Source organism: Pezoporus wallicus, unplaced genomic scaffold, assembly GCF_028554395.1.
Source record: "Pezoporus wallicus isolate ANWC-B61680 ecotype Strahan unplaced genomic scaffold, APGP_CSIRO_Pwel_v1 contig_8693, whole genome shotgun sequence".
NCBI classification, from domain to species: Eukaryota; Metazoa; Chordata; class Aves; order Psittaciformes; family Psittacidae; genus Pezoporus; species Pezoporus wallicus.
Genome location: NW_026641814.1, coordinates 293,641 through 319,330, shown reverse-complemented (window position 1 = coordinate 319,330; position 25,690 = coordinate 293,641). Strand labels below are relative to the sequence as shown.

The following is a 25,690-nucleotide window of genomic DNA, read 5'->3' as shown; positions in this document are numbered from 1 at the left end:
AGGGGTGCCCGTGGTCCTTCATCTACTGAAGGAAAAAAAAAAAAAAAGTGCTTTGTTGTGGGACAACAGCCATCTGAGAGTCCCAAGTAGTGCTTTTGCATTAAGGCTAAAGAAATACATGGAAAGACATCTACTGCAGACATACAAGCAGGACACAGGAATGGCAAACTGAGTGTTTCTTACCATCATTCGACAAAACTTCACAGCCTTTAAGGATTAAACCCCACTGATTTCTTGAGGTTTTTATACTTCCTATCACAGTTCACCTGAGCAAAAACGGATAACTAACTGTTTGGAAACTGCAACTTTTTTCATTATTTATATGAGAAGTTATATGTCTGCTTTAGTTTTTAAGTAACACTACAATGCTCTCTTTCCTTAGACATGTTGTTTCTTCATATTTTCTTTTACCTCTGTTTTACTTCAATTAATTGTTGCCTTTACCACAAGACTTCGAATTAACTATACAACACAACATACACCTGACATCAAGAAGAATGTTAAATACACAAAGTCAATAACCAAATGCTCTGTTTTTAAAAATGAATGAATTGGGTGCACTTTATAGAATAAGCATGTCTCTTTGTGAAGTGGTGACAGTCATTCAGCTGTGCTATATGTTAGTAACTGCAATATGTTACAAGTGATTACTTTTTGGACAAAGCCTATTCAGAGTAAATCTGTTCTACATTTAAACAGTCTCAGGACAGACCTATGTAGTTTAAACATTAGCTGAAGTGATATAAAACACAGCCAAATGTGTTGTGCTCTTCCTCCCCTACAAATCTATCCAAGAAGTTTCACAGGCATTAACAGATTGCTCTGATCTCTCTATAGCAGGTATTTTCTCTCAGATTTACAAAGCTGAAATGTACTGCACAATTAAGTGCTTACGTCTTCCCACTAACAAAAGAGGTTGTATATATGATTAGTTCAGATGATGTGTAGACAATGTTTACATTGTAGTGCACAAAGCTAGATAATTTTAATACCCCTCACAGAAGTGTCTTCCCTGGGCTTTGAGAATACTTTGAACTACTCTGTTTTGAACTTTCTGCCAGAACACCTGTTTCGTTGTCTTTGTTCTCCTGAACATACTAGCAAAAAAGGTCACTTGTATTAATAAAACATGTCAGTTTTAAAATTTTAACCATAATTAAACTGCAGAAAAACACTATCGTGAACAGAGAAATGCCTGAGCATTTAACAAATGGCTTCATATTTACAGAATGTTCTGGTAGTTAAGCATATTCAAATTTTTCATATAAGAGGATAGCACAAGGCCTTGTACAACTCAAACACTTAAAGATAAACAACATGCATGCTTTCTAGCTATAATCCCTAAATTGGTACTTTTCTCATAGATAATCCTTCAGCATTTTTAAAGACAGAAGGAAGCAAGATTTCAAAATATTACACAGGAAAAATATGCTGTAGCATCAGGGAAAGAACTCTGGAAAAGAACTGGGAAAGTTTCCCAGTTATCTTACATTCAGCCCATTAAGCCTCTTCATTTTTTTTTCAGGAAGCACAGTTTAACATGACGACATTCTAAATTGTGTGAATTTCACCCACCTCCAAACTTCACTACTTTTCAACTTGGTTTCTTTTTTTTTTTTTTTGCTACACACGAAGGCTAAGAGTTAGAATGAAGGTTCCATACAAAAAACAAACAAACAAAAAAAAACAGAAAAAGTGATTCTGCCTCTCTCTGAAAAACAATAGGTATTTTCAGTAATCAGATTTATAGCAAAGAAAAATGAGGAATTGTGAAGTTAACAGTAGAATAGAACTAATTTCTGAAACCAGCAAAATCTTTCAAACAGTCTTTACTAGAGAAATAAAAGAATGCTACACAAAATGCTATCTCAAATAGGGATTAGAAACAGGAAGCTGTCATGTAAATTCTTTTCTACAGACACAGACTGAACAAGAATCAGAAATATGGCAGCTCCATGAGAGGTCACCATTAAAGTGACAAAAGGTACACTATTTCACAGGGAAAAGTAGTCCTGTGGTGATTTGACACCTGGAAATATTTGAATTTCTGATTCTAAAACAGCACACTGAAGACATTAGAACCAATGACAGTTTTAATGTTATGTAATTTTGTTCTTCAGAAGAATGAAGGATACAATGGCTGGACTTCATGAACTTAAAGTTGATTCTATGGTGATTATCACTGGACAAAAATTGAGCAACATTAAATACTGTTGATGTTTGAGACAATGCCATAAGTAATCTCCTAATACTCAGGAAGGGAAAAAAAAAGTCTACTACAAATTAACCATGTGTCTTCTTTCTCCATACATTCTCTTCCGTCTCTCTAGAGGGTTTGCTATTCACTGTCAATTTTCTCATAAAAACATGAAACAGTCATCACACGAAGGGGGCTCCCAATTGTACTGGAGAGCCACAGACATTTCAAAGAACATCTAAATCTCAGAGGCCACAAACAGTTTTACAAGCTTATGACCTTTAATCTTTTGTAAATTCTTCTGGTTCTGAAAGCTGGAGTGCAACTCCAGTTTAGACGCAGGTTTTTAATTGGCTGACTATTTGACTTCAAAAGTAAACGGCAGATTTAGGTCAGATGCCAATTTATTATTTCCTTTATTTAAAACTTCATATAAAGAAGTCATCAACACAGTCCAAGATAGAAACCCAGTCAAAAGAAACTCTATTTTGGAATCCAGATACCTGATAAACAAGTTGCATATAGCACAGCAGATGATACGTGCACACTCAAGTAATTACAACTAACTGCTCATCTTATCTACCAGATGTACTTTCTCCAGTTTCAAACTTGAATTAAAACTTTGAATCAGTCTTCTTAGTTTTAAAGCAGTACTATCATCCCAAAGGATTCTACATTATTTTTTACCTAGTAACTAGATACTGTTTGCTGCCAAACACCAGCAAAATAAGTACTAAATAACGTAAGCCACATCCAAATCAGCTCTATGTGCAGGTAAAAAATGTTTGCGGTCTCCGCTGTAGCTTAACTATCTCAAGGAAAGAGAACAGCTGGGTACAATCCTTAGAAAAATGCAAACATTGCTACAGCACTATCTAATAGCAAGCAAAAAAATATACAGCAGAATGCAATTAGTGCTTTTTACATGAGTTCCTCAACCCCTGACTGTTGCAAGTGCTATGGACGCCCGAATGACTCAAATTTTACAAGTTTATTTCCAATGAAAAGCTCTGAGAGGGAAAAAAAAAAAATCTATTATGCACAATGCAATGACGTCACAGTAGATGCCCAACTTGAAATGAAACTTCATGTTGCCAATATTTTCCAGAACCACAGAAAACAACCTGTGGCAACAGGACATCAGAGTATGTCTATTCATTAGGACTCAAATCCCACTATATTTTGTCATAAATTATTCGGGCAACACTACTGGAACACAAAGACAAGATGCAGGGATGATGTTTCTATTGGCAAAACAGATTGAATGGCTACTTCTACTGAAGTCCTAACGGAACACAACAGATCCTTCAATGGTCATTTCTTCCCATTTTAGTCTCAGCAGTCCTTCCCTGCAGCATACAGCATCCTTCACATATATTGCATAAGCTACTTTTTAGGGATTTGTAACAGCAGAATTTGAAAAAAAAAAAATAAAAGCACTAAAATATTTCCTTTGTTTGAAAAATCTATGCAGAAAACTCAGCTTGTACTTTCCAAGAAATGTCAGCATTTTCAAATGTCAAATTTTTCATTCATATGAGGCAGAGGAATCTCACTACAGCTTCATTTTTATGATGGTACACTTTGTGGGCAGAGTTTGGGGATGGCTATGGCATGAAAATGGACAATCAAAACAGTCATCAATTTCCCATGCAATACAGCAGAAAAAGGTCTAATATTCTTTTTAATTTCACACTGATGTAATACACTTAAGATTAACAACCCCTAACATAGGTGGGGTTTTTTTCTTTAAGGTTCTAGCAAATCTTAATTCTCATAAAATATACACAGGAAGTCTGCACCCCAAAGCTGAAGAGAGGATCTAGAAATCTGTACTGTATAGCTCCTGAGAGTGACAGATGATATATAGAGAAAAAATAGACAACATTTAAAAGACTAAGCCACTCACTTGCAGCTGTAAAGTATGACTTCATTTTTAAGAATTTAGTCAGGTCAAAAATACTGGTAAAGTATGTATTTCTTACAAATTTTAATATACACACCTGCACATACTTAGATCTCAGAGACCAGTAGGGCTCCTCCTTTGATGATCATGGTTTATGGCATTAACAACTTAAGTTTCCGAAATTATGAACAATATTTCTGTACAGTCTTAAAGACCTAATAGTACTCTCTGATGCCAAAGAATTAATATTTTGTAAGGAACATAATACAAATTAAAATAAATAACTCCTTTCATATCTTAAGTCACTAAAAGCTACATGGATTCACATGGTATTTTTCAAAGTGACAGAGCACAAGACTGATGCTCATAGCTTCATTAGAAACATTTACATGTAAAACATTGCTTGTTCCAATCATTAATTTCTTTTGAGATTTATTATTGCCCTATAGTGCTTTTGTTTGAAAAGAGACTCTAGGGAGATGACACTTTCCTTGGTTAGAATTGTTATAGCTTGACAGAACGCATAAAAGGCAAACCGCCTCTTCTCCAGCTTTCAGCCTGAGCCAATCAAACACAGAAATTCTCAGCCTCTTCTAATCTTGAATTCTGTTTTTTTTAAAGTTTACAGAATAATTGTAGCTTTCGAGCACAGAATCGTTTTGTCACATAGCCCATTCTAGTTCATGAAAACGCTACTGGTGCCCTAAATACCAGTAATAAAAAAAAATTGTTCTTGGCATTGTAGACACATCAGCCTGATTAAAAATGATTGCATATTGTTAGCATTCATGCACATTTTATTACAAAGAAATGATCCTGAAAGGCACCTTACATTTACCTTCCCATCAAAAAATAATTTATACCTGGAAACATTATTTTTTATTCCCTCTTGAGCTGTTATTATAGGCCCCTGCAAGGATTCCTGGGACCAGCTGAGTTAAACGCTTCTACAAAGGGACAATCTCTGCACTGAAGAGCTTACAGAATCTTTATTTTTATTTTAGACAACTTGAAAGGAAGTAAAGTGACCTCAAGGGATATTCAGAGGCAGCTTCTTCTTAATGCAAAGGAAGGTAAAACAAAAGAGGCTGTTAGAAACCTTGAGAAATAAACAACCAAGACATTCTGACTGCTCATTTGTAGTTCAGAATAAAAACTAACAGCAAGTGAGGCAGCAGATAAGGCAGAGTAGAGTACAACTAAGCAGCTTTGTTTGGAAGTAGCTGGAAATATCTGATCACAAGTATACTTTAGAGGCATGCAAGGGAACCGCGCAGGGTGGCTAATCCAAGAACCAAGCAAATGACCTTAACAGCAGAGTTCTACACTGTTGTTAAGTAGAAAAAAATGGATTCAAGGTTCTTAGAGGAGTTGTTTTTTTCTTGGCATAAGGGAGAAGTCCAGGGTTTTGAAAGCTTTTTTTGGTGACTGAGTCTCTGGTTTTGCTCCAATTCAGTACAAGCTACTGTGACAAGCTATTAGAGGCAAGAGCATTTAACATTGCCCAAGAGTTTAATGCTTAAGAAGAGCCAAGCATTTATTTAATTAACCGTGGCACTCAAGCTACACCTGTACTATCCTTCAACCCTGGCTCCTCAGTTCTTGTAAAACCCCTGACTTTGGAAGTCACTTAGAAAATAAAAGTCCATAAAGGTCAGGACCACCCAAGTACTAAAAAGATACTTCATCACATACTGGAACAGAAGAAAAGCCAGAGTTGGACATGCAGTGTAATGTGGCCGAAGACCACAGATAATACAGACACCTGAGCTGGCATCAATTCAAACTAAAGCAGCCATATGATATGGCTCAGCCCTGTGTGGACACATCAAAATCGCATTTCGCTAACACAGCACTGGGGGTAAGCTAATCACCTCTGCCTCCCCCAAGCTCTGGCACCTTCCTAACAGTCCACCACATCCACTGCTAGCTCAGCAATTCCGTACGGAACTCCATGGCTCTATGTTATGCACCAGCTAGTAACCATGTTTAACAGTAACTGTAGCCATCTGTTTCCCTATTCCAAGTCCCCACTGAAAACATTTCTGACATCCGCACTGTCTCCATAGCACCTAGAACACTTAAGTGATTTTTTCCGGTTTTAAAGCAAACCAGAACAGAAAATTGGACAGATTTAAATGCAAGATGATATTTAATAATTCAATGAACTACTCCAAACAGCAAGTAGTAACTGAACTTTGTGCAAGTCCTTTATTCATATATTCATAGAAATTTTGACTTAGCCAGTGTGAACCTACGCAACCACCAGTAAAGATGGTTTTGCTCTTCTTCCTTCCTTCTGTATGCATTTTCACACTGACACAGGCACCTAAAGTAGCCCTGTACAGTCAACTGAACCAAGGAATCAATCGGTGCAGCTAAAATCTGTGTGCAGCAGCACTGCTTTATATCATCTTGAAACTGAGCATGGATCTGCACCACCAAAGTACTGTATTGTATCACAGCATGTCACACTGCAGCTGGCAACTTTGAAATCGTTATATGACTATTTGCAGATAAATTGGTAAAGAGGGCAAAAAGAGTAGCTAAATGAAACTCACTATTGCTTACAATTCTCTCAGTTAGAAGCCTTAATATTCCTACTGCACTGGATCTCTGTTCAGAAGTACCTTGAGTTTGACACACCTCCTCTGAAACAAAGAAAAAAAAGTACAGCTTTTGCCTCCACTTCTGTCATTTTTCTTAGATTTCACTCTTTACTGAACCAACAAAAGTTAAGTCCTTGCTGCTCAGGTTGATTACATTTTCTCTTGCACCAGGCCTCTGTAGAACTGTTTTTTCTTCAGAATGGAAATGTTCATACTTCTGAAGCAGTACTGAATCATTTGATAATGCACATGTAACTTATATGGACTCTGTCCCCTACTGTCCCTCTGCTTCCTCTAATCCTTTTAGTTTAGTGTGCAAAATTTAGATCAGCCCCAGTGAAGTGATCCTCCAGCAGTCAGGAGTTTCTCTAACAAAGGTATCCTGTAAGATCAAGTAACAGTTTCACAAAATTCTAGTCACATGAGAGAAAGCACATTTTGGAAAGGCATACAAAGTTAGTTTCTAATATCTTAAATGACACAAGATGGTTACACTGATTTTATGTTAATGCTAGTAAATATTTGTTTTCTGAAGCACAAATAAATTATTTTACATTAAGTACTTGATTTTCAAAACTGAAAGCACATTAAACACTACAGCAGAAAATACACTTTCATGTTAGATATCTTTTTGGCAGTGTTCAAGGCCAGGGTGGACAGAGCCTTGGGTGACATGTTCTAGTGCGAGGTGTCCCTGCCCACAGCAGGGGGGCTGGAACTAGATGATATTAAGCTCTTTTCCTAATCCAAACCATTCTATGATTCTATTTTTAAGTGTAGTTTAGACATTACTTTCACAAACTGAACAAACATCCTCATACCAAACAGCTTGACCTTGCTTCAGTACAAGTGTTATGCAATACATAGAACTACAAAGGCAGGTATCCGCATAAGACACGAATTCCAGCCTGCAGCCTGGATGAACAGATGATGGCACAGTAACATTTAGCACTAACACTTCTTGGGTATTCTTTCAAAATAGCCGTTTATGAAAAACATCCTTTTGACAGATAGTGTATTGATAATTTTGTCTTCCTTTTGTCTCACTTTAAATTTTTGCTACATTGCTCTGGGTGTGTACCTTTCCTTACTAGGCCACTTCTTATCTTCATGCCTCTAATTGAAGGGTAATAAAGCCATAATGGGCTCACAATGAATCAGATTCACTGCATTAGCCTCACCAAATTAAATCTTCATTTGCAGAAGACCATTGAAGGAATACACATGAAAAACAGAGCTAAGTGATCCTCCCCCAAAACTGTGACAAATGAAGCTGATTATCATTATAAACACATGACATATTCTTTGTCCAACATGAGGCTGTGACTGCTGTGAATCACTCCGAGAGTTATTGTCTTAAATTTAGCCATTTTGAATTTACTTTCATTTGTTTATCTGAGGTTTACATAACTATTCTGTAAGTGCAACAGTAGCACATAGACACCATGCTTCCTACGCAAGAATTAGAGTATTAGAGTCTGCTTAATCTGGATTATTCAATGTCCATATTTAATCTGTGCAAGCACAGCACAAAAGAAGTACAATGCATGCAAAAAACACAGCTCTGTTTTGATTTGGTTTGTCTTTTCTTTCCCTCCTTAAAAATCCACAGAAAATTACTGGTTTGTTTCTTCAGATGCAACAATTATTTATTCGTTTCCCCAGGGTTTATGTTAGCATCAATTGATGGAGATTGTATATGAAAAGCTTTGTCGAAAGGCATACCAAATTATTATAAAACAGCCACGTTAGTATCTCCTGCACTTAAAACAGATTATATACTTTCTTCCTATTAAATGAAGTTGATCGCTATTTAATTTCTGCTTCTAAGGAAGCAGGACTAGTAAAATTTTCTGAGGAATCTTGCACTACATTCCCACTTGGCAAAACAGGCACATTGTGCACAGGTTCTATTCACCAGAAGTCATCACAAAGTTTGTGGGACTGCAAACTAAGAAAAAAATATATACACACACCTAAGCTTAAGGAAACTGGGCTTGACTTGGCCCAGAAATTCTTCCAAATCAATTTACAAAAACTTTGCATATTCGTAATTTGTGTCCTGATAATAAATTGATAAATCCCCATATAGAATTTACATAGCTATAGTAAGTACTTCTCATCAATGCAAGCTAATCTCCAACCACGTAAAATTTAACTAGCCAATATCTAATCAGACACAGTGATTTTTAAGGGACCAATGACAAGGCCAAAATATTGTACAAGTAGACAACTAAATTAACCTAAAATTAAAAGAATTACTCAAAACCAGAATTAAAAATCTTCTACGGTGCCTGAATCTGCAATAAATCATCACAGAACTAGACAGAAAAACTACCTGAATAAATATTACCACCCTGTAATAGCTCTGCCAGTAAAAAAACAAAACGAAAGCTTTCTTCCGATACAAAATATTAATTTTGTTTGTACTGCAACTATTTTAGTGCAGGACTCAACACTGTTAAATCAAAATAAGTAGAAATTGCACTATTGATTACATGGAAAGGGAATAAAAATGTTTATCCTGGCCTCCAGGACAGAAGGTAGCACACCTCTAGAAGCAGGTGGTTATCTCAGAACTCACAGTATTATTTTAATTAAAACATTTCAGTTCTGTACCTTCCCAAACACATATGACATTTTGGACTTACAGCTAGCAGCCTCCCTTTCAGAAAAGCTTATGCTTTAAATAAACACACAGCCAGAACAGAGGTAGCAAAACAACACTTTTCACTGCCAAGCTGGATCTCAACCTATAAAATTATTTGGCTGCCCATGCCATAGAGCTCACCCCTGTTTTACTTTGTGCTGGGTAGCAGCTCTGGGGTACTGAACTTAGTGGGGGCTGGTGTACAGCTTTTTGGGGGTTGTACATGGTATTACTGCCCTCATGGCTTTCTAAGAGTGTCATGCTTAGCAACAGGGACCAGATTTTCAACAGATCAGTTCAGTTAGACACAAAAACAAAATGGACAAATCTTCATAAGAGCTGAGAACAGACAGTGCTAACCTCTCTTGAAAATCTGTCTCCAATTATAGAGGCCAAGTACTTGAAAACCTGGCTCTGAGCTTACAAAAAAACGTTTTCATATGCTCAAAACCAATACTGCAGCCAGTAAAGCTTATGGAACTTTTGACACTGCACTTCTACCAGAGAAGGAGCAAGAGAAGAGGCAATATAAAACAGGTTGAGTAAACCCCCCAAATCTATTTTAAATGACAAAGCTTACTACTACATTTACTGACACTGTCCATGTGCTGGTCTGGGGGTTAGCCCCTCCTTTATTTATATATTAGTCTTTCTGAGCCAGAACTGAGCACCTCTTCCTTTTGCTAGTTCCTCACTCATGTCAACCTACAATATTGCAAGTGACAGTAGATGAGCTGGCCTGAAAGAAAAGCAGCAATTCCTCACTCTCTTTTCCTATAACCAAAATTGGTTGAATCTATGCAAATGAATTGAGTTTACACAACATGGGAAAAAAAAAAAGACAAAATAGAACATTAATCCAACTGGTAATTAATACAATCGGAAAAGAGAACATAGCTTTTGCTATTTAAGTGCACTAGGATGGTGTCACTTAGCTTTAACACACACTCCAGGAATCACTTCCCAAAAGAAACTAGTATGCAAAATGAGATTGGATTATACATTCTGAAGCTTTCACAACTTTGAACTTTAATATGGAATACAGAGGCCAAATTTCTGCCTTCAGCACAATTATTTGTCTCAAAGACAGGAATAAAAGTTGTTTTGTTACTGGAGTTTCTTTGAGGATATTTGAATTTAGCAGTACAGCAGTAGTTCCTTTAACTTTTAGGTTCAAATAGCAAGTTCAATTTGGCCAACTTATACAGTTATTACACTACAAAGTCAGCTTTCATCAGTTCCCTGAACTGCCATACAGAAAACGTAGAATCGTCACTTTTTTGCATTCTATGATTGGGACTGTAAGGAGAAGTCTCCAAGCATCTGTTAAGGAACTCTTGTCTTTAAAAGACATACATGACATTTAATGTAGAAGTGTTTGGCTTTTTGCTATTACCACCTGCCCTGGTAATTTCAACATTTTATTTTCTTAACACAAACTCTCTTCACCACAGTTACAAATAGAGGCCTTTTAAAGAGGCAACATTAATTCAAGTTTATTTAAACATAGATGATTCTTATGAGACAACAAAAACATCAGGGACTAAATGTAAAAACCATCTAATACCCTAGCGTATAATTACATTATTCATTAGCAATGTAACTTCAAGTGAGTGTAATTTAATGTTTCCTTCCTGTCCCTTGAGCAAACACAACATGGAATAGTTAATCAATTTGATCCCAAGCTCCTAAATCCACTGTCAATAAAATCTGACACAGAGACTCATGGAAAAGCTCCACCTCAGCCTACCCTCACAGATCAAGAGTTTACCCAACTTAAAGGCTGACTTAAGAAGAGAGGATGGCAGATAGCCTGTGCTTCCTTCATCACTCAGCAGAAAGAAATTTCCCTGTAAGACTTGCGTACCATCTGTTGTTTCTTTTGAACAGCTCTATGTTTTGTGAGATGGGCTGGTCTTTCCTGAGGCTCATTGCAAATGGGCACATCTGCCCTCATCCTTACCTCAGACCTCCCCTTCCAACAAAATCAGTAACCAGGTTGCTTTGATCTCAGCTTGGTACAGTCTGGGTAAGGAACTGCACATGGATAAAAACCATGAAACTTTAGTGTTTTAGACAACCCCCCTATTGAAACTTTGTTTATATTACCAACAAACTGTTTAATAGCATAATTATTTAATAAAACTACTCCCATTTAAACACCTTTGCTCCATGCTGCTTAGCAGGGTCAATTTCCAACAACTACACTGGAGAAACAGAATTAGGAGAGCTTTACAAAAAAAACCCTCTGAGGAGCAAGGAGACCTGGCACACACAGCAGCGGCAGGCCACGCCCTCACCTCACTGCGCCTTGCCAGCCCTCCCGGTCCTCCTCCCCGTCGCTCAGCTGCCCATTCGCCACCGCTTACCTACGCTTTTTTTCCCTCTTTTATTTTTTTCCTCCTTCTTTTGCCAGGCTAGCGAGGTAAGGCCAAGGAAAAGATGAACGAAGAAAGCCGGTTTTGGTTAACTGCCTGCGGGCTTACCTTCCCCGACAAGGTGGCACCTCCACAAACCCTTCAGTCCTCGCCTGCCCTGAGAGTACTCTAATGGCACCCACATCCTCCTGCAGGCAAGGGAGGGGAAAAACCGCGCTCCCACCGCCCTCGCGTTAATTGGTTGCTCGGCAGGAGAGGCGGAGACACGGCGGGAAAGCACCAGCCAGGGGCGCTGCAGGGCTGGGGAGAGCACGGAATGGGTTGGTGAAGGGCGCGCTCTCTCGTTCCTGGGAGCCAGGTGCTCGGCTTTGGTGAGGAGTGAAACATCAGTTGGTGTTTTCCAGGTGAAGTCTAATCTGTATGTTACGCTTCTAATCTGTATGTTTGGAGCTATACTTAGCTTCAGAGGTAAAGTGTCAGTGCCCTCTTGAGGTACAGCCTTGTTTTACCTAACCTGTATCTTTCCAATACCATGCAACAAACTCTTTAACAGCACAGTCACCTTTTAAACCAGGAAAAAGGTGGCTCAACTGATTATGATTAATAAACCCTGATATCTTTACTGATGCTGAACTGGCTGGCTGGCTTGCTGACTATTAGCCCACTTCTATAATTTCCTAAACTGGGAAGTGACTCAGGTACAAGACTAGAGGATTGAGTGTAAGTCTGGCAGAAGTTGACTGCTTTAAGTGAGTGCTGTGCGGGAGAGATCATATTCTTCTCTGGGATGTTGGGAGAGCTGTTCATGTTGCCTGTTTGGCCTTCAGGGAGTTTTGTTACTTAGTCCCTCCTGGCACACTGTAGCAGCAATGGCTTTCCTAACCTTTCCCTATTGCTTCAGGTCGCTGCTGCCTTCTAGAAGAACTAAAACACAAAAGGTAGGAAAGGGGAACTTGAAATGGCCTGAAGAAAGCAAATATCATGAAAGGGCATGTTAATGTCTGAAATATCTGTATAGATAGTTAGATAGCAGGGTGTGGAGTTAGCGGGATGACTGCTGATGACTTCTGGTTGTTTTGGTTTTTTTTTCCTGAACTGTAAACATATTAATTATTTTTTGTCAGTTGCAGTGGCTTATTTTTGTCATTCTGATGATTATTCTTATGTTCATTATTACATTAATGGTTTGTTCAACTCTGTTTTATGTACACAAAAGTCTGGGATGGGTACTTCATAATTATGTTGGCTTTTTGCATTGTGTGATCTATAATGTTTTGGAGCCATCCCATACAATTTATTTAATTAGGTTGCTTGGCCTGTGTATTAAAAATCTTTCAGCATCTTTGAAAGTAACCTAATTGTCTGAATATAAGAAAGATAATCTTATTTTGTAAGAAATTTGACAGGATTTTCAATATTCTATTTGGCCATGTCACAGCCATATTTCTTCTGCAGTACTGGTAAAAGTCTTAGTATATCTTAAAGAATTTTGAATTTTGAAAGAGCTGTCTTAAGCGATAAGCTTCTTTTTTTTTCCCCCCCCACTTAAACCATATAGCTTCTTAATATAGTATGTTTCATGAAAACAGCATATACTGAAGTGTGTATCTATATAGTAATGCAACTCCAAATACATAAGCACCAACACAGAACTCAAAAGAAGGATGTGGTTTTCCTCTTGTTCTTGATGACTGGCAATAGCAATGGGCTGCAAAAGTAGTAAAAAGTAAACTGGCTAATCAGTAGTCAGTGTAGAACCTGTTTATTTAGGTGCCTATTATGAATACTGTTATGCATCTTTTTTGTCAGAGCTATAGCTTCTTATGATGGTATCAAGTGCTAATAAAATTTGAGATCAATTTTAATGAGACCTTTGGACACCTGACTGTGAATGCACAACTGCTCAGTTCTCAAACTTGTTCTTCCTGCAACCCCCACTTCCCTGTGGGGGAATATGTTGTGGCCAAATTTTCCAAAAATATGTTGTGACCAAATTTTCCGTGTGTTAGGGGTTTTTGTGTGTGGTGGTTTGTTGGTTTTGTTTTTTTTGGTTTTTGGTTTGTTTTTTTTTTTTTAATATGAACTGAATTGTGTGGTTTGTACTAGAAGTATTTGAAAGCATGTGGAAACTTGATTGCAGATATTAAGTGGGTCTCAAGACACAGGTATTGCAGTTGACTGTTAAGAATTTCTGCAATCCTGCTGATAGTAAACCTGTAGCTGTGAGAAATGCAAGCTTCATGGGAACTGTTTTCCTTTAGTAGACAAACTTCAAAGCTGGGGTGGGAAGGAGGGCACAATTCTTAGCTTCTGATACTTTTTCATATTGAATACCAAGAGGTAGCTTTTAGCAAATGGATTCTAGGTGATAGATTTATCTTTTCAGTGCTATGTCTATTGAGCATTATACATTTTTGAACTGTTTGCTGTGGTTTTATCAGGTGATGCATGACCTTTTAATTATTCTATCATCTTTCTGTTTCTGTACTGGTGGTGAACTGTCAAGCTTGTTGCCTACAGTTCAGCATATCATCCAAATTTTTATAAAAACTGTTCAAATTGCACGATTCCTTTCATTCATTTAAGTGCTTGGCAGCAGTTCGTTCATGGGTATAGCTGCTGTTTTTCCTCTCTACTGAATGTTCTAGCTCTTGCAATGTCAGTTCCTTCACCAGCCATCTGTCTTGCTGGCTCACTCACTATCTTAACAGCTCTTCTTCTCAGACTAGATGCAAGTCCTAGAGAGTACACCATCAGCTGTTATTTTTTTATTCAGAGGCTTTTAAAACAATTGTTGCTGCACACAAATATCCTATATTTCAATCCTCTCTATACAGTCCTCGGCACTTAGGGTTGCTTTCTATAGCCTCCTCTTTTCTTCTGGGTTCTTTTGCAATTTGTTTTTCTATCACTTCATTCATTTTCCTAAAACATTCAGAGTATTTTTTTTCAGTTTGACAACCTAGCTTGCCCTGAATTCTATGTAGAAAGTCAATGTCCAAATGCAAGGAAAGTCTAATCCAGTTCTGTTTGTTGTTTACCAGTAATTCTGTTCTTTAAAAATCGCTGAGAGGCATCTAAATACTTTCAAATACTAGATAAATCAGGTAATAGCTCCTGAGAAACACAAGATCAATATCGTTTGTTAAGAAGTAGAGGACAACTTTTTAGAATTACAGATAGGATAGATGCCCTTGTAGCTGGCATATTGCTAAACAATCTAGCCATCTTTTTTATTAAAAGTTCTATTTGCTTGTAAGCCACTCAGGCCAGGATGAAAAATTGCTTTATGAAGCCCCAACTGTATAGTATCTTCTTTTATAGTAGCAGTTTGTTTTATTTTTGTACACTCTACTAGTTTTATAATCTGCCAATAGCAAAGGTTCATTTAGTTAGTGTTTAGAGCATTATAAACTGCTACTTGGTGTTAGTGCAATTATCAAGGGTAGAAATGAATGTTTTAATAAAGATAGGGGCATACCAGGCTTTTTTAATTAATGTTGATAAGCCTTTCTCAGACCCTCTGCTTCTTTCCCGGACAAATTCAAATACTGTTTATTGCCAGTGCCAATTAGTCAGCCAAGCATCTGTAGCTGGCAGCTGCCCTCATCAAGAAAGACCCAGGAGATTAAAACTCCTGAGAGACTGATTTGCATGCTGGATGCTACTGTTTGTCATTTTCTGAGTGTCTTTCATATATGTTGTTTCTTGATAAAGAAAACAGAGTGTGCTTAGTTTGTAACTAAGAATTCGTAAGCTGGATTTTATTTCCCCAGCGTACTTATGATCTCCAGGGTAAATTTAGACCTGTCGTTTAATATCTCCAGTGAGGGACTGTCTATGTGAGGAAGGTTTGTTTCCAAACTAAGCTATTGCAGCTGAAACAGGTCTTCTCCCATTGTGATGATGTTATGCTGGTAAAGGTGTGTTCATAATAGCTGGGTGTGTTTTCGGCTGCAAAGTTAAAGCAGTATTGCTATATTGGTAACAGACTTTGTGCTTGTATAGTAATTCCAGTGGTATGGAAAAGCTTGTCATCTTACTAAAAGTTACACAGTGTCTTTCTGGAATTCCCTAGACTTTTTTTGTGTAGTCTTTGTGCACAGAAAGTGAAAACAATCAAGTAAGAAAACAGGATGGAGGAGAGAGAGAGTATAAATTGATTTATATTTTTTCTTTCCAGCAAGTCAAATTCCTGCATCCGACAGGAAATTGGGTGCAGGATTCCTGACCTTCAATAGGAAGGTAGCGTAGTGGTAGCATTTGAGACTGCAGAAGGTGTCTCCAAAACCCTATTAAGTGAGGTTCTCATGTGTGCTCATAACAAGCACTTATGATTAAGTATGACTGTGAGAGGCAGATAAATTTGAAAATGTCCAGAATTCTGCAACTGTGAACTGGCAACTGATAAACTTTTCCTCTCATTAAGTGAAGCTGTAGATATCTTATACTAAAAAAAGCATGTAGTCAAACCCAAGGAAGCTGCAGACAGAAGCTGGTAAACTACAACTTCCCTCATTGTCACTAGGATGTACCCTGGACTCAAACTAAGCGTTATGCCATTACTGTTAAGGAATGTCATCACTGTTAGGTGAACATGCTGCCTATGTTAATTTACTGTGCTGGAAAAAACAACTAATCTCTCTCCAGAAGAATAAAACTATTCACCAGAATGTGATTGGAAAGATATTTTAAGAGCAGACAAAATCCACTTACATGCCAGGGTAGAAGGAACTGTCTGCTTCTTGCATCCTATTAACTAGAAGGCATCTCTCAATTAACTCTCTCTGGGGAAAAAAAAAAAAAATCATTAGGCTTCACAAGATTTTAAATTTTTTGCTTTAAATAATCACTGTTACTAGAGAGAATTCCTGCTAACAAACCAGTCAAAATTTGAACCAATATAGTTCAGGAAGTGAAGTGAATAAAAAGAAAAAGAAAAAGAAATAAAAATTGACTTCTGCATTACATTAATGCAATCTTTGCATCGTGGAAAACAGAGGCTTTAGCTTCATCATAGTTTTGACATTGTATTCTAATTAGATTTACATTTTATTAAAACTATCTGAATAAGTCACACTTCAGTTGCTAAGACAAGCTCATCTGTAACATCCTAAAGTAATAGAAACATCACTGTGTAAGGCTTATTAAACTTCCCACACTTTCTTAAACAAGGCAGACTGACTTACAGTTGGTTCAATAAGAATTTAGATTGAGTAACTTTCCATATTCTGTAAAAATGAATAATATAATATGGTATAACTTGTGGTGCAGACCTAATGACTGTGTATAGGTAAGTTCTGAATGGAGAAATCTGGAGCTGGGCCATACAACATTGTCAGAAGTAGTTCTTCAGAGGCAGATTATGAAATTAGAACTGTAATCTCTGCTTGACATAGAGTTAATATGCAGCTTTTCCAGGGCTGAAGCTGTTTACTGTTTCTTCCATCTGTCAGGATTTTCCTAGGTTCTATGGGAAATGCATACATACATTTGAAACTGAGATTGCATAGAGGAAAACTTTTTTTGTGGGTATGTTACAGAGTCCTTCGTAAGAATTGTAGGTAGCCGCTGGCAGACCACCAGGTAAAGGATTGAATGGATGTAATGGAAGTAGTTATTTACAATAATTTAAAAAATTAAAAATCCTTTTTTCCCCTCTTCTGTGTGACACTTGAAACTTGTCTGTGTGAGAGAAATTAGTGAGAAAAATAACAGTTAAAAGCATTAAGACCTGAGGGGAATGACTGACCTGAATGGAAGCCTATGTTGGGTTTTCTTTTAGCTTTTTTTTGTGTGTGTGCTGAGTCTGCAAGGTTAATGTATAAACTAAACTTATAGGACTTTACCTTTGTGAAATAATGAAATCAAGTATCACATTAGATGGCAGAGATGAACTCTCCGTATTGTTGTAAGTTACTTGTGCAGACTGTCTTGGAAAGTCAAAACATGTTGAAGAAATACTTACTTCGTGCTGACCTAGTGATCTGTAAGGTAATTTTCTGCACCTATAGATTGACTCTTGTGTTCCATAGCCTTTTCTTGCAGTACCAAAACACAGACTAGTACAATTAGATGTGTGCATCAGCAGCCTGTGTACTGTATTTCGGAGAAACTTTCAGTAAAGGTTCATATGTTCAATGAAAATTTAGCTGTGCCTGTGATTTTTCACCTTAAGTACCTTGAATACATGACTATTTTGCTTTGGAATACATAAAGAGCAGAATACTGGGCTAAAGCTGAAGTTTGAGAAGCACTCAGAAGACTCCCTTTCTAAAAATTCCAGTTTTCTAGTTCTGTCACTCATGTTGTTTGAAAATTAAGAGTTTAGCTAGGAAGCTGAAAGGACAAAGGGCCTTCTCTCAGTGAACAAAAATCATTTTATACCTAAGATATGCCCATACATTTACAGCAGTATACAACTGAATTGGATCTGCCACTCTGTGGTAGTCATCATCTTGTGCTTTGCTTTGTTTCCATTGTACATTGCTCTTTGAAAGGAATGCTTATCATACAGCTGATACCATGTCAACAATGAGAGTAATATACATAATTGCACTTCATCAGGATGGGTTTTTTTCAGTAATTTTTCCACCTTTGGTGTGGGAGTAAGAAAAGTTTCCCCAGGACTAAAAACAATGAAGTGCTGTTTTTAGACTATACAGTCATCTTTACTTTTGCGTTGTCTTGCTATGTTTGAAGGGTACATGCAGTTAAAAGTTAAAGCTCCATAGAGCTTTAAGTTTCATCATGAAAAACTGAGGATATGTGCATCCTCTCTGACTAGCAAGAATCATCTCCAGTGTGTGTGTCAGAAAAATATGGATACTTATGGTTAGGAATTAATTATGGGCACTAATTGTCAGGTTTTCTTCCTCCCTCTCTTTCTCAAAGAGGCACTAAGGGATTCCAGCATGGATTTAATCCTTCTTTACTCTCACTCATGAGAACACAAACTTCTCTCTACCCTCTGAATAGATTTTACTGACGTATCCCAGTCTCACATAGAAACAATAAGATTAACAAGATTCTTATCTTCATTGGTCTCTGCCAGTTCTTCAGCTTGGATAAGAAACTCCTGTCTGTGTTTTCTAGACTTTCCCTGTCTTTTCCTTCTGCTGCTAGGGTCATCAGTGGAGGTCAGCTTTTGAGCTGAATGAAGCATTTCTATAGAAAAAGCTTTGAGACTTTGATCTCCCTTCTGTATGGCAGTACTGTTTTACAGAAGTAACTGTGCTAAGGAGTCACGAACTGATAACTTCTTCTTCCAGTCTGTGATATTTGAAGTGTTTCAGGGCATACCCACTATTTTAATGTAATTTCTCACCGAGACAGAATTTCTCATTATTGTCAGTATCAGTGGCAGACAGTTCTGCTTAGCAGTATGGGAAGGGTGGAATAGCCTATATAGAAAGCTATAACCTCTCAACTGATAGCTGCTAAATTATTTTGGAACTAATATTATCTCTTCCCAGGCAGGGTTAAATTCTGCCTTTTCTCCACCCATTAACTGCTTGATAATGAAGGAAAACAGAGTTTCACAACTCCCTGAGGCAAGTGATCCTGAGTCTTTCTGCTAGCTTCTTTGCAGTTACTCTAAAGAGTCTATGGATTTTACTGCTTTTTCTAACATAGCTTTCAGTAAATTAAGGGAGTAAAGTGACTATCTAACTCCTCTTTTGGCAGAGAGAAGATTAAAGCAAGACATCCTGCTTAAAAGTGAATAGCTTCTACTGTACTTGAAGCACAGTATAGGTGGGAAAGAACAAAAAAAAACCTGAAGCCTGATTTGAAGCAAAACTATTAATCAAATGGTAATTTGTTTAGAAATAGTCAGGAGGGACAGATGGAATCCTGTGGTTCCCTGTTCTCCTTCAGTCAGTTTTTAAAAAATTTTGAAAGCTTGTGTACTTTTGAGCGGCAAATGCGGCTTGTCAGAAGTTATTTTTGTTATTTTTAATACTGAAATAGATTGTGCTTGAGTTACAGCAGTTGACAGAAGTCTTAAGTACCACAAAGCAAATACTTGCATTTATTATCTCATCTTTCAGATTTAAGGAGCTATATGTGATTAAACTTTGAAATTGTGTAACAGTAATAGAAGGCTGTTCAAATTGATGCCTTTTAGCGGGAAAGGGGGTGGGAGTTGGTGTGATAGTACAATAAATAAATATTAAGCTTTTTCTTAGGTGTATTCTTTAAGACAGTATTCAGCTACCCAGAGCAGTGTCTAGGACACTCTCTCTGCAGTTCACATTACATTGGTAGTGCATCTTGTGGTATTTTTCCCATGAGACAGTGATACAAGTCTAAGCCCTGATGTGTATTTCATATTTAAATCAGAACTTCTTAGCTTATGTTGTCTAATTGTAACATATTTTCTAGTAGCATACTTCTGGAGTAAACATCCTCTTGATTAGCTGAAGAATATACAGTTTGAATGATCCCAAAACTGAACAGAGCTGTTAAATCTTGTTCTAATTGTGTAGTTGAGCTGTGCCATAGGTCACGTGCCAGTTTCAAGATTCAGGTTTCAACAGATGCTGTGGAAATATTAACAAAGGTCACCTTAAATAATTGTTTCCCATATTTGTAAGATGCTAGTTTAATGTTTACGTACTCTGTGTATGTGATGCTGAAATTTTTAATGCACTTTCAAAGCAGATACCAAAGCTTGTCATCAGGGACGCTCTCTAACTGCAAATGTCAGCAAGAATAGTCCCTATCTGCCGGCATAAAGCTAAGAGAACAGGCAGAAGCTAAACTTATGAGTTGAATATTGGTTGTGCCTAGATGACTTTTCTTTTGTAATGTCTGAGACGTCTTGGGTTCAGATCTGAAGAAGACTGTATGGTCATCTTAAACTGAAGCTAATGAAAATTCTGAAGCTAATAGAAATTCTGGCTGTTTGAGAATTTTTAAAGAATTTGGTCCTGTGTGTTTCACATTTAACTCCTAAGAGTCTGTATTTGCAAATTTTGTAAAGTTGTATTTTTTGAGGACAAGTAGCAGGAGGTTTAAAAAACAGACAAACAAAAAAAAACAAACCTACCCAAACACAACAAAAACCACCCTTTTTTTTATAGCAGCTGAAGAGATGTCTCAAAAAAAGGCAAAAAAGAAACCTGAAGAATGAAAGAATGACAGAATAAGTTCTGTGCAGTTCTTGTACTTGAACTAGCATTGGTTCATATGATCTGTGCTAGCTGTAGAATAGCAGGTGAGTGAAGAATACAAACCTACTTAGAAGCATTTAACCTGAAACCTAGTAGGCCAGCAGCCATAGGGAATAAACATCACACAGAACAGCAGGCATGCTGCCCAGGCATCCTCTCCAATTGAGGAGACTGGGGTCAGCTCACCAACAGAGTGCTTTCTTTCTGTTCTTTAAATATACTTGTTAAACCTCAGACTTGTAAAGCAAGATTCAAGACAGAGATGTCTCAGTCTCCCTTCACTGCGATTTTCTATAATCAGGAAGTTGCTTGCTCCAGCTTTGACTTAAGGGGATGTTTGCTGCTCACTTCATTAAGTATGGCAACACTCTGACTGCTGTTTTGGAGTAAAAGCTGAGTGACCCTGACAGTGTAACTGTCAAAGGGCAGTGTTTGCATGTCTAAGTCAGGAATCTCCAAAATCTGGTGACTTCCTTGTGGATAAATAAAACCTTATGTGCAGGGCTTGCTCTCTATCCCATCTTCTTCCTCTTCTTATCCCCAGCCCAAGCACTAGAAACAAAGTTGAGCAGAACTTAGTCAAGAAACAAAATGTTGTATTCATTGCAATTACGTGTTTCTTAAACTACTTGTTCAAGAGAAACTAAAATGGAAGTGAAAACTTCTGCACAAATCTTTGACAGCATTGTATTCTCAGCCCAAATTATGAACTATTCCTTTCGACAAGCAATGGCACAATTCAACTGTTTTCCCAGATTTTGCATTGAGTTTGACCTGCAATACATGAAAGTACATGATTATATCAATCATGCTTAGAGTGCAGTGACAGTTTTCTTCTGTTTACTCTTGAGCATAGCAGAGAACTTAATATAAATGCTTAAAATCTATAGTTAAAGATTCACAAATTAGGAGCTATACCTTCAAAAATTACTGAGAATATTACTCGCCACTTGGAGCGAGTGACCAGAATTGCTCTTTTTAAATTAGCAGGCCCTCTTTTGTAGGAGGAAGCCATTCAGCAACCGCTTATTGCATTGTGCATTTAAATATATTCTTGGAAGGGTAGATTTTGGAGTATCATACTAACAATTTAAAGACATTTAGGGGGATAAGTTATATTTAATGCTAAGCATTGCTAGAATTCAAGCACTATACAATACATAAAATTATTCTTTCTCTTTTTAGAATTGTAGAAAATGCATGGGTCATGTCAACCACAATCCACAAACCACACAGTACAGAACATCATATTAGAAGAATTTTTTGGTAATACAGGGTACTTTGGTTCTTCTTCATAAATGTTTATGTCTTGTCACTCTCCCTTACATAGATAGCAGTAAAAAAGCACTAATCTCTGCTTTTCAATAGCATATTGATTTTTAACTGCAGCATTTTTGTACAGATTGTGCTTATAAGGGTTTTTTTAATCTTTAAAATAATAATAATAAAAAAAAAATCCTTGGTGCATTGCTATGTAGTGGGATCATAACAGTGGCTCTCATGCTAAAAATATTTCCAGGTCAGTGGTTTTTGTGCAAGTCTTTTCAAAAAGTAGTCTCAAGTGTAACAGAAACATTTCCATGACTTCAGCAATTTACTACAGAACTTAAAATAAACATTTTCACTAAGAGATTGCAACTTGAGATTTACTGTGCTGAATGCATTATAACTGGACAGGGAAAGTTGTCATGAATCCTACATCAGGAAAATATTGATTGTTTATTGCTGGAGCTGACATGTAAGCAGTTAACATAAATGTTCTATTTGCAATAGCCTTTAGCATAAACAATGTCAGGGTAACAAGAGTGTCCTATTAAAAATAGTTTGGGAAGACCAGATTGCTGGCTCTATTAAAAGCATACCACACTAGCTTCGTTTGCACAAAGCAGCTTTGTCTTTGTCCTAACTGACCAGGTGAAAATATGAATGTGGTAGCAGGCACTAAATCCCAGTTTATGAATTATGGCAGTGCAGGGGTGTGGTCAGAGCTTAGTTTTTCTGGTATTTTAGTGGCTTCTCAAGGGCTTTTGCAGGCAGCAGCAACTGAAGATATACAACTGAAATGTTTACAGTGCCCTTCTGGTATTAAGCTTTTTCATTCCTACCCAAAAATGAGAACCTGTTTAAGGCTTAAGTGTCCTTTTAAATGAGATACAAACTGGTACTGTGAGAGATTCAGGCTGGGTTAGGCAGTGTACGCTATGGTTACCATCACTAAACAGAGCTAGATCAAAATGATTGACTTGTCACTCTATAGTAATTGTTCCCTGGGGAAAAGATTCAATAACATAGCTTAAATCACACATAGCTGATCACGTGCTCGAAGGCTTCTATGGTGCCGAGACTAAAAGGCAGAGAGGTAAGGAGGAGCTCTGTCAAGAAATCTTTAATTCTACTGGCAGGGGGGGAAGCTTGCCTTGCATGCAGCCATGCACAAATTGATTTTAATTTTACAGTAATGTGCTATTAACTCAGTTCCTAAAAGGCTACTTTTGAGGGTCCAACGTTATGCCCCTGTGTGTCCAAGGTACCCATCGGAAGGAGAGTTTTTGGATGTGCAATGACTGTGGCATGGTACCCAACCTGTTCAACTTTTTTATTACAGTAAAGCACAAAAACTGTTAAACTGTAGCCTATATAAGATAAATGTAATATATGTTATCTTCATAATGAATTGCATACATAACTATTAAAATTATTAGATGGGGGAAAAAAAAAAGTCTAATCAATGAAACATGAGCAATACTAAGCTTTTATCCAGACTGGAGAAGCTTTAATAACATGGGAACTGATTAACTTGCTTTTAAATACCTGCCTTACCTATTTCAGCAATTGCCTTCTGGCTCTCTTCCTGCTTTAATACATGATATAGCAATGTGAGGAGTGGGGGATGTCTTATACACAATGAAATTATTTCTTGATGCAGGGCAAAAGTGTTACAACTCTGCTAAATAGACTGCATTTGGTTTTCTTAAGGAATTTTTTAATCTTAGTTTGTTTCTTCAGTTTCTTGTCAAAGAAATAATCCACATAGAAGCTCTGTGAGTTACTGGTCTGGCTGCAGGCAGTCTCCTAGGCTAAACTTTTCTATCTACACCCAAGAGGAGTGCTGAATTTGTTTTGCCAGCCTCCCACTTCCCATGCCACTCTGAGAAATTGTAAGTCAACCTGTATTACCAATCAAGAAAAAAAAAATATAGCTGCAGCCTACTCTAGGGTAAAGCATAGTCTTTTGACAGCTAAGAAATCTTTGACAACAGAAGCTACCACACATGGAAGCATTTAATAACACTTGCTGCTTGATTATGCATGTTTAATACGCTTGCTCAATTCCCTGTTCATCACCCAGCACTGAAGGGGAAGCCTGAAGCATCAGGTACAGCAGTGCAATTCTGGGCTGTAAATGAGTTCATGTAGGATAGAACTTGTCATTTGGCCTTAAACATAGTGGAATTTTGTCCTCTCTTCTGTGACACCTATTCACAGGAACACTATGCCTGCTAGTCTCTCTCTGCTGATTGTCTTGGCTCTTGGGGGTTGCAGGGTAGTAATCCATGCAAAAATAAGAAATTACTGCTGTGCAAATCTATACAAGCGCTACAGCTAAGGAGGGTACTCGAGGAAACCATTTTGCAGTCTTGACTAGAGCACTCCCATACCTGTATGACAAACACTGCCTTATCTCTTCCACTGCTAAACCACGAGAATGGAACAATATTCCAAGACCAAATTAATATATTTAGATGTCTGGGTTTTTTTTCCTATATATAACTAAGCACAGCTATTTGCAGTTAACCAGTCATCGTTCTATTCTCTTCCCTTTCCCATCCCCCGGAAATTAACGAAACTACTTAAAGAGCCTGTGCGCTGCACCGCTTTGTTCCTCGCGGTCCACCTCACAGTGCTCGCTCCCTGCCAGACAGCTCGCATCTCTATCAGTCTCCGGTTCTGGGTGACAAAAATCCCCTCGAACCGAACCCCGCCGGCAGCTAGGGGCCGAGGTGCTGGCGGGGGTGCAATGCGGATGGGAGGGGAGAGGGAAGCTTTACCTTCCGTGTTCTCCCGCGGAGCCAGGGGCGCCTGGATTTGCTGCATCCACGCCTGGGGGCGGCGGGCGGGTGGGCGGGCGCTCAGAGCGCCTGGCGGAGGCGGCTGCTCGCCACGGTCATCGCCGCTCCGGGAAGCAGTGGGAAGGCAGCGCTGCCGGAGTCTCCGACAGCCGCGGGAAGACTCAGCACCTGGGCGCTGAACAGCTCCACAGAGCGCCACAGGCAGGGCTGGCGCCGCGCTCCCCGCCCCTGGGCGCGGTACGGCCGCGCCACCGCCCGCCTCCCAGCGCGGCTCTGCCGCCGCCCCGCCCCGCTCCAGCGGCAGGCGGGCACGAGGCCCGCAGGCGGCGGCCGCCGAGCAGAAAGGGCGGGAATGACCACAGTTCCCAGCCGGCCCCGCGGCGGGAGCAGCCGGGGCAGCCGGGAGCTGTAGTCCCGTCGCTTGTGCAAGTGGCGTCGGTGTCTTGGTTGGGCGGTACCGTGAGCGGGGCGAACTGCCGGCCCGGGCGGGAGCAGGTGGCCTGGATCTTCCGCCCCGGTGTGGGCCCTGGCACGGACGAGCTAATTGTGTTCAGCTCTCTGACCGCAGCGGGGCTCCTGGCGCTTGGACCTGGCGCTCGGAGCCCGGCAGTGCCAAGGCTACCTCGCACGGGTACGTTGTCAGGAGATCGCTGCGCTCTTTTTGGAGACTTTCAACATGTTCACCTACGGTTCTTCCGCAGTGT

The 25,690-nt window shown here is 38.6% G+C and overlaps 1 protein-coding gene across 3 annotated transcripts in view; it reads right to left on the bottom strand.

Annotated features, from left to right (window-relative positions):
- Positions 1-25,041, bottom strand: part of SMPD3 (sphingomyelin phosphodiesterase 3) — a 115,665-nt gene extending 90,624 nt beyond the window's left edge. Inside the window, exons 1-2 of one of the 3 annotated variants that reach the window (XM_057425417.1) lie at positions 24,966-24,983; positions 16,457-16,527 (exon numbers count right to left, since the gene is read on the bottom strand). The gene's annotated coding sequence lies outside the window, so the exon portion shown is untranslated. Of the gene's footprint in view, positions 1-11,848; positions 11,910-16,456; positions 16,528-24,965 lie in introns of those variants that run through there. The other 2 variants (XM_057425418.1, XM_057425419.1) reach the window with 2 other exon arrangements.
- Between the last annotated feature and the right edge of the window lie 649 nt (positions 25,042-25,690).